Source organism: Zonotrichia leucophrys, chromosome 27 (genome assembly GCF_028769735.1).
Source record: "Zonotrichia leucophrys gambelii isolate GWCS_2022_RI chromosome 27, RI_Zleu_2.0, whole genome shotgun sequence".
Taxonomy (NCBI): domain Eukaryota; kingdom Metazoa; phylum Chordata; class Aves; order Passeriformes; family Passerellidae; genus Zonotrichia; species Zonotrichia leucophrys.
In genome coordinates this window covers 2,889,582-2,899,143 of record NC_088196.1, presented here as the reverse complement: position 1 = coordinate 2,899,143, position 9,562 = coordinate 2,889,582, and positions in this window count along the sequence as shown.

Sequence of the window (9,562 nt, the reverse complement as noted above, 5' to 3'; positions counted from 1 at the left end):
CCTTTTACTGTGCTCTAGCAATTCTCAGGCTTCTGAATTTAATGGGGCAGTCCCTAAAACGCAGTTTGAATTTAAAGTGCCAGTCCCTACAGAAGCAGTTGGAATTTAATGTGCCAGTCCCTACAGAAGCAGTTTGAATTTAATGTGCCAGTCCCTACAAAAGCAGTTCCTGGGTCACTGATCAGTTTAAACTTGTGCTGGCTCTACCTTAACTTGTTAGTTGTAAACCCTGTAAACAAATCTTAATTCCAGGATCCATCCTGGGGGCTGTGCAGGGCAGCACCGGTGCAGAATGGGCACAGCACATCAGGCTCAGCTCAGAGAGCTGTGGGAGCACCAGTTCCAGTGCACAAAAAGGATGGGATCTTCCTTGAAAACTTCCTGTTCTGGTTTCATTAATTTATTTTCTGTGCTGGAGGGAAGTGTCATTTCTGCTCACCTCACACCACGCTCAGCACAGCTTTAACTGTGGTATGAAAATAATAATGACATTGGAGTGAAAGTAATTTGTGCCCAGCTGCTTCTAGAACAGCCAAAAAAATTACAAAAATAAATTTGTATCAGCCTAAAAAATGTGCATTCTGCCTGAGTGAGCAAGACCAGACTCGGATGCAGACATGTCCAGAGGAGGTTTGGACACAGAAATGTGCAGCTCATGAGGAGCTGATGAAAGCCAAAATGCAAATGCTGCCACAGCTGAGCTGAACCCAAAGCATTCATCTGTCAGCCTTGAATACAACCCAGGCATGAACTGCTGGGAGCCTTTTTTGGAGGCTTGGGCTTGTGGCTTCAGAGTGGGATTGAATTCTGGGCAAATGAGAGTCCCTGTCCCCTGCTCTGCCCCTCCCAGGCTGCTCTCTGCAGCCACAATTCAGCAAGCAGATTAATATTCTGCCACTTGCTTCTGCACCAGCTTTCTTGTCTAATAAAGAGTGTTTGGGCTCCCACAGTAGCTCATTTAACCAGACTTTTCAAAGGAGCTCCTCTCCCTCACTCTCCTTCTCTACAGAGGAATAAACAAGACAAAACAGGAAGCAAAATCAAAGGAAGAATAGAAAAGGCAAAAAAAAAAAAAAGAATAAAGTCTGAAGGAGAAAAGGAGAGCCACAACCACAGGGCAGAGCAAATGAACTCATTGTTGGGTCCCTTCTCCTCCAAACCAGAACAGAGCCTGCTAGGAGAAGTTTGGGAGTCTTTTGTGTGTGCGTATACATATATAATATATATATATATATGTAGAGATATCTAGAGATCTATATCTATCTATATCTATCTATATATCTATATCTATATCTATATATATAGATATATAGTTATATAGATATAGAATAGATATAGATATATAGATATGAATATAGATATATACAGATATATATAGTGCATATATATAGATCCCTATATGTGTGTCTGTATATATATATGTCTATATATATGAAAAAATAGTTATAGATATATAGATATAAATATAAATATATAGATATATACAGATATATAGATATATAGTGCATATATATAGCTCCCTATATATGTGCATATATATACATAATATATATATTGTGTCTGTATATATATATGTCTGTATATATGAAAAAATATAGATCTAGATAAAAATATAAATAGATAGATAGATAGATAGATAGATAGATAGATAGATAGATAGATAGAGTGGAAATATATTCCTATATATGTATGCATATATATATACACATAATATATATATTGTGTATGTATACATATGTCTGCATATATGAAAAAATATAGTTATAGATCTAGATAAAAATATAAATAGATTAGATAGATATAGATATAGATATAGATATAGATATAGATATAGATATAGATATAGATATATAGATATATATATATAGATATAGATATATATATATAGATATATATAGATATATATAGATATATATAGATATATAGAGTGGAAATATATTCCTATATATGTATGCATATATATATACACATAATATATATATTGTGTATGTATACATATGTCTGCATATATGAAAAAATATAGTTATAGATATACAGATATAAATATATATATACAGATATATATAGATGTATGTAGTGTATATGTATATGTATTCCTCTATATATGTGGGTGTATATATATATATACACACACACATAATATATATATTGTGTCTGTATATATATATCTATATATATGAAAAAAATACATAAATAGGAGTAGATAGAAAAGTAGAAAAGGGAAGTTTTGGTATTGTCAGCATGGGAACAGCTCCAAAGAACGTGCTGAAGTTAATGGCAGGTAACTCAGGATAAAAAAAGCAGCAGTAGGTGTGTGGGGAATGTGGCCATGGCCCTCACTCCCAAGCATCGCAGTTCTGTCCAAAAGCACCAGGAAACCCAAAAATGGGGCCTTGGACCCACAGGCAGAGGATGGAGGAGCCACACAGGCTCAAGCTGCACCAAGGGAAATTTAGGTTGGATTTTAGGAAGAAATTTTTTACAGAAAGGTGATAAAGCTCTGGAATGTTCTGCCCAAGGATGTGGTGGAGTCCCCATCCGTGGATGTGTTTAACAAAGCCTGGATGTGGCACTGGGTGCCAGGGTTGAGCTGAGATGTTGGGGCTGGGTTGGACTCGATGACCTTAAAGGTCTTTTCCAACCTGGTGATTCTGTGATTCTGTGAATTTTGTGAATTCTGTAAATTCTGTGCTGCTGCAGAGCTCCCCAGAGGCACAGCCAAGGAGCTGCCTGGCTCGGGCAGATGAGTCAGCACAGGAAAGAGAGAAACAAAAACAAGCAGATGGAAGAAATGGAACTGACACATGAAACACACAGCAACCGAGCAGGACTCCAGGCCCCTAATTAGTGCCTGCAGGAAAATTAATGAGCAGCACTGCCAGTGCAGGTGTCCTGCCAAAAAAGCATTCCCCAGCCATGGGGAGCAGAGCAGGGACAGCCAGGGACAGGCAGCTGCAGGAATGTGAGTGACACAATTATCCTTTGTCTCCTTCAAAAGGAAAAAAGCCCAGAAGATTCTCTTCTCAATTAGCAAAAAAAGGCATCTCATAGGCCCTGGGGGACTTCACCTCAAACTTAAGGATAACCAATTGGACAGAAGCCAGGAAGTCCCACCTGAGCAATTCACCAGAAAAAGAAGAGAACAAATAAACCAATGGCTTTTGTGAGGTGTTTTACCAGCAGCAAGAACCTCTTGCACCTGGCTTGTTTTTCCCTGTAAAGTTTTGATATTTTGCCTTTTATTAAAACTTTTTTGTTTCCAACACTACCACAGAAGCCATCCTGCTGATTTTATACCCCTTTTAAGGTAGCTGAGCTATCTTGGGTGTGAAATAAATCTCTAAGAGATTCCTATTTCAGGCAGCCCCTCTGGTCTGGGTCACAGCAGAAATTGTTCTGCTCCCAAGGGTGGTGACCTGTGAGTGCTCTGTGCAGCCCTGTGTGAAAAAAATTTTAAAAGTTTAATAATAATGAAATGGGTATAAAAATAGTAATAGAAATTTGGACAATTAGGATTTAGGACAATATGAGACAATAGAAACAAAGAGTTATGGACAGTCCGGGTACCTTTTTCTGGGCAAAATAAGCCCGAAAAAGGACACAGTTAACAGAGGATTAACCCTTAAAAGCAACAGCCTGTTGCATATTCATACACCTCATCCATGATGCAGAAATTCCATTCAAACACAGGATTCTGTCTGGGCAGTGTCAGCTTCTTCCTCTGAATCCTAACAAGAAGTTTGTTTCTTCTGATAATGGAGCAATAAATTCTTGCTTTGAAAGATTCAGGTGTCCTGAGGCTGCAATCTAGCGCGAGTCCTTTCTTTAAAAAGTATCTTCCACAGCATAATTTCTATTTTAACAGGAGCAAGAATTCAGCCACAGCTCAAAGCGGTCACAAGTTCTTTGTCACAAGGCAATACAGAACTTTCTAACCCAATAGATAGTTACAACAGGATTTATTTTGCTTTTCTAACCTATCATCTTTACTCACTTCTGCTGCACTGCAAATCCAATTTTATCCAATCAACCTCTAACTCACATGCACACATTGGCTTCTGTTATAATTTCTAAACTCTCAGCTTATTTTATACAATCACAATATTTTTATTTTATATAACCCTTCACCATCTTATCAGTCCAGTTTCTCACTTACTTAAGGCATATTCTCACCTACAACTATAGAAATACAAGTTTATGATTTTTTCGATTAATGTCTGTATACTGTATTTTTACATATAATTATATATAAAATGTACATATATGTGTAAATATCAAAATCTATATTTATATATCTATGTTATATATAAATTATTCTTTATATATAACATAGATATATAAATATATCAAATATATAACATATATTGATATATATTTGATATATATCTCAAATGTTTGATATATATCAAATATATAAAATTAATTATTATTTATAAATTAATAAATTTATAATATGATATATGATATATGATATATGACATATGACATATGATATATTATATATTATATATTAGATATTAGATATATATTTTATGTTCTATAATATATAAAATATTATATATAAAATAATAATTATATAGTAATAAATCTTACATAAATTAACTGTAAAAATTAATACAGAAATTTCTATATTATAATATATAATTATATGAATTATAAATTATATAAAATATAATGTATGTTTTATATAAATTATATAAATTAATTCATTCATATTTATGCATTTATATAGAAATTTATATTTTTATAGAAAACTAGAAAACTAGAAAAATATATATTACATAAATAGATGTAATTTACGTATAATTTACATACAATAGAATCTAAGCTTCTTCCAAGGCTGCAGATCAAATCCCTCAGTGTCTGTAGAGTTTTCTGTTTTTCTGATTCCCACAAACCACTATATGTGAGATGGCAAGAAAAAAATCTTTTATGACTCCAACTTGGGCTTTAAGTGTTAATTAATGGACACCTTCCAAGTCAGGATAACATTACAGTGACAATTCCCTGTCAGCAATCCCATCTGTACCAACTGATCTGGTGTTTAATGTAATAGCTTTGACCATAATGAGTTTAAATTATTGAAAAGAAATCTATAAAGCCTTTATTAATAATTAACAATGTCTTCCTGGTGTGTTATTTTAATAAAGCTCCATGACCTGTAAGATTAACAAGCAGGGGACCCAAGGGAAAAGGAAGGAGAATGGGTGATCAGATAGAAAGAAATTAAAAGCAGCTAAGAGTTAATTTCTTCTGCAGCTGCAGCAACAGGAGTTAGAACTGAAGGTTCGATAAATATAAATATAAATATAAATATAAATATAAATATAAATATAAATATAAATATAAATATAAATATAAATATAAATATAAATATAAATATAAATATAAATATAAATATAAATATAAATATAAATATATAAAATATAAAAATAAATATAAATATATAAATAGAAATAGAAATATACTTAGATAGTAAGTTTGGTTACACTTGTAATCAAATGTAAGTCACGCCCCCTGACTTCCCCCATGTAGTTCTTTACTGCAAATCTGAAATTTTTAGGCATGCTACCCCTCCAGAATTAGAATGCATCTTTCTTCAGTGTATTTTGTAATGTTTATATCCACTTCCAGACTGTTTACACTTCTGCCCTTCCAGGAATGAAATGAGATCACTTCATCAGCCTCACAATTTTTGTTCTGGTTTCACCTTGCAGTTTCCAAACTCTATTATTTAATTATTATTTAATTATTTTTTCGTGATGGCAGGTGGCCCTGTACCTTTGGATTCATGCATTAAATCACAGAATCTCAGAGCTGGGTGACATCACTGAGCCTGTGAGCCTTGGAAAACCAAATATTGCTGGTGTGGCTTTCACTGCAAGCACAGAGATGAGTTATTAGTGATGAAAAGTCTTTCCAGCAGCCCCCAAATCCATTGCAGGACCCCAGGGTCTCCCCATCTCAGAGCGATGCCTGAGCCTGGTTTGTTCCCAGCTGGGACCTTCAGAGGTCACAGATTCAGCTCTGATTTGGGTTATTGGAATGCTGTTATGCCCTGGAAAATCCAGAAATGAGCAGGCTCAGATGAGGGGCAGCTCAGAGCTCTGGGAGAAGTGGCAGGAGATGGTTTTGGGGTGTGGGAGCAGCAATTTCCAATTGCGTGGGGATGGGAAGAGAGCAGTGCAAGAACCCAGAACTCAGCACATCCCTCTGTCTGTCCTGGATTGCCCAAACCCTGCCAGGGGGCTCAGAGACCCTGGCACAGAGCCCAAGACACCTGTGACTTTGATTATGGAAAAGTTACCAACCTTATATGAGGATCTGCGAGCCATGAAAGTCTAAGCAGAATAATAACTAGTTTATCACGGGGTGAAAAATAGATTTTTTGGGGTTTTTAGAACGGGGGTTCAGGAGGCAAGATGGAGGAATCTGGGTGTGTTCAGCCTTTCTCCTTCTTCTTCTTGGCCTCCATCTTCTGCTGTGATGTTGGGACTTTGGGATTGGTTTAGAGTAGAAGCTCACTGTCTAACACAGGTGATAGGGATTGGGAAGTCATGGTAAATAATGTCCATGTAGTTTTAGTATAAAAGATAACACCAGAGTGCCTCTGTCTGACCTGAACAGACCTCAGCAGGCCAGAGAAAGAATTTTATAGATCAGAAACAATAAACAACCTTGAGAATGAGAATAGAAGAGTTCTGACTCCTTCTTTGACTGCCAGGCTGGGAAAAGAGATTTTAGCCCATCTGGGGTCACTGTGAGCAGCAGAGATCCTGAGGGCAGAGCTGCTGCCAGGATCCTTCCCAAGCCCTTCCCAGGCAGGGTTGGAGCAGGGCAGCTCCAGAGGGAGTGCAGGGATCCAGGGCAGATGTTTACACCCCTGCAGGGATGCTGGGTCAGCCTTTTCCCATGAGCTCTCCATTCCTTTGTTCAGGACTTTCCCGGGAGGTGTGTGGAGGATTTCCCTCCCCGCTTGCACTCTCACATCTTTCTCATTCCTGCCTTTGAAAGGCTTTGATTTACTGAGGTTCTGTTTCAGCTTTGAGAAATCTCCTGCAGCAAAATCATCAGTGCTGGTGAGAGAAACACCTCAAACCAGTTCAGGATCAGAAAAAACACAGATCAAAATTTATATTTTAGAGAAGAGGAAGCCTCCCCAGGAGCCAAGTGCTGACAGACGTGGCTGGAACCAGCTGTGGGTGAGGAAAACATCAAATAATTCTCTGTAATCTGTGTCTCACCTGGGATTGTGGGTATTTGTCAGGGCAGGGAAGCAGAGCCTTTCCCTGGGCTGGGGGCTGTGACAGAATTTCTGGGGCTGGTGGTGGAAAAGCTGCTTTCCTTGGGGAGCTGAGTTTTTACAGCTCATGCACCCCATCCCATTGCCCATCAGGATGCGCTTTTTCCTTGCCAGGCTTTTTCTCTAGATTAGCAAATGAAGAAAATCTATTTTCCCTTGTCCCAGGGAGAAAAATCAGTGCCATTCCCCATAAGGCGTGCAGGCTGTTCAGTGCATCCTGTACCTATTTCCTTGAGAACAGCCAAGCACAGAAATATTAATTTCATTTATTAATTTATTGATTCTTATTTTATAAGCAACTTCAAAGTTTTATTTTTATAATTAATATTTTATTTATTAATTGATTACTTTAATTTATTTTTAGTTTTTTTAAACTTTTAAATTATAAATTAACATTTCTATGTGGTCAATGAGTTTGAGAACAGCCAAGCACAGAAATATTAATTTTATTTATTATTAATTTATTTTTATTTTACAATTAGTTTTTTTATAATTACTCTTTATTAGCTTATTACTTTTATTTAGTTTTTTTATAATTACTCTTTATTAACTTATTACTTTTATTTATTTTCATTTTGTTTTAAACTATAAATTGAAGTTTCTATGTGGTCAGGGAATTTGAGAACAGCCAAGCCCAGAAATATTAATTTTATTTATTTTTATTTTATAATGAATTTAAAAATTTTATTTTTATAATTAATATTTATTAATTTATTGGGTTTATAATAAATTTTTATATATAAATAAATTTTTAATATTATTAAATTATAAATTATTATTTATTAAATTAATAAATAAATTATTTTTAATGAATGATTACAGTAATATTTCTATAGATAGAAAAAAGATGAATTTTAAACTATTGTAAATTATAAATTAAAGTTTCTTTAATTTCTTTAAATTATAAATTAAAGTGGTCAGTGAATTTAAGAGAGAACTGAGTCTCACAGCTAATATTTCTCATGAGAGCTGCAGAGAAGGGGCAAAGCAGAGTGAATTTCCTGCCAAGCCACCAGCAGTGCATCTGTGCCAGTGTGTGCTGCCCATACCAATGCCAGCCCTGAGCTGCTCATTAATTTGCTGATCACCCTGCAGCTCTCTGCAAAGCCCTGACCCTTCTGCAGCACCCAGACTGCAGAATCGGCCTTTCCCTCCTTCCCTGCTCCCACAGCAGCTGAAATGTGGGAAAGGAGGAGCTGGGGTGGGGGAAAGCACACCTGGGTAAAGACAGGGCATTCCTTTAACTCTCCACAATTTTAGAGGATTATAACAAATCATTATTTGCTATAATAATTATTGCCGTGTTTCCCTCCTTCCCTGCTCCTACAGCAGCTGAAATGTTGGAAAGGAGGAGCTGGGGTGGGTAAAGACAGGGCATTCCTTAAACTCTCCACAATTTTAGAGAAGAGGTTCTCCACAATTTTACAGGGTTTTAACAAATAATTATTTGCTATAATGATTATTGCTGTGTTTCCCTCTTTCCCTGCTCCCACAGCAGCTGAAATGTTGGAAAGGAGGAGCTGGGGTGAGGAAAGACAGAGCTGGGTAAAGACAGGGCATTCCTTTAACTCTCCACAGTTTTAGAGGATTTTAACAAATAATTATTTGCTATAATAATTATTGCTATATTTCCTTCTTTCCCTGCTCCTACAGCAGCTGAAATGTGGGAAATGTGAGCTGGGGTGAGGAAAGACAGAGCTGGGTAAAGACAGAGCTGGGTAAAGACAGGATCTTATCTCACGATTTAAGAGAGTCTCCACAATTTTACAGGGTTTTAACAAATAATTATTTGCTTATTTGCTTGTAATGATTATTGCTAGTTTTCCTTCTTTCCCTGCTCCACAGCAGCTGAAATGTGGGAAAGGGGAGCTGGGGTGGGTAAAGACAGGGTACCTTAACGCTTCTTAAACTCTCCACAATTTTAGGGGGTTTTTTTAGTTTTAACAAATAATTATTTGCTATAATAATTATTGCTATATTTCCTTCTTTCCCTGCTCCCACAGAAGCAGAAATGTGGGAAAGGAGGAGCTGGGGTGAGGAAAGACAGAGCTGGGTAAAGACAGAGCATTCCTTAAACTCTCCACAATTTTAGAGGGTTTTAACAAATAATTATTTGCTGTAATGATTATTGCTGTGTTTCCTTCTTTCCCTGCTCCTACAGCAGCTGAAATGTGGGAAAGGAGGAGCTGGGGTGGGAAAAGCACACCTGGGTAAAGGCAGGGCATTCCTTTAACTCTCCACAGTTTTAGAGGATTATAA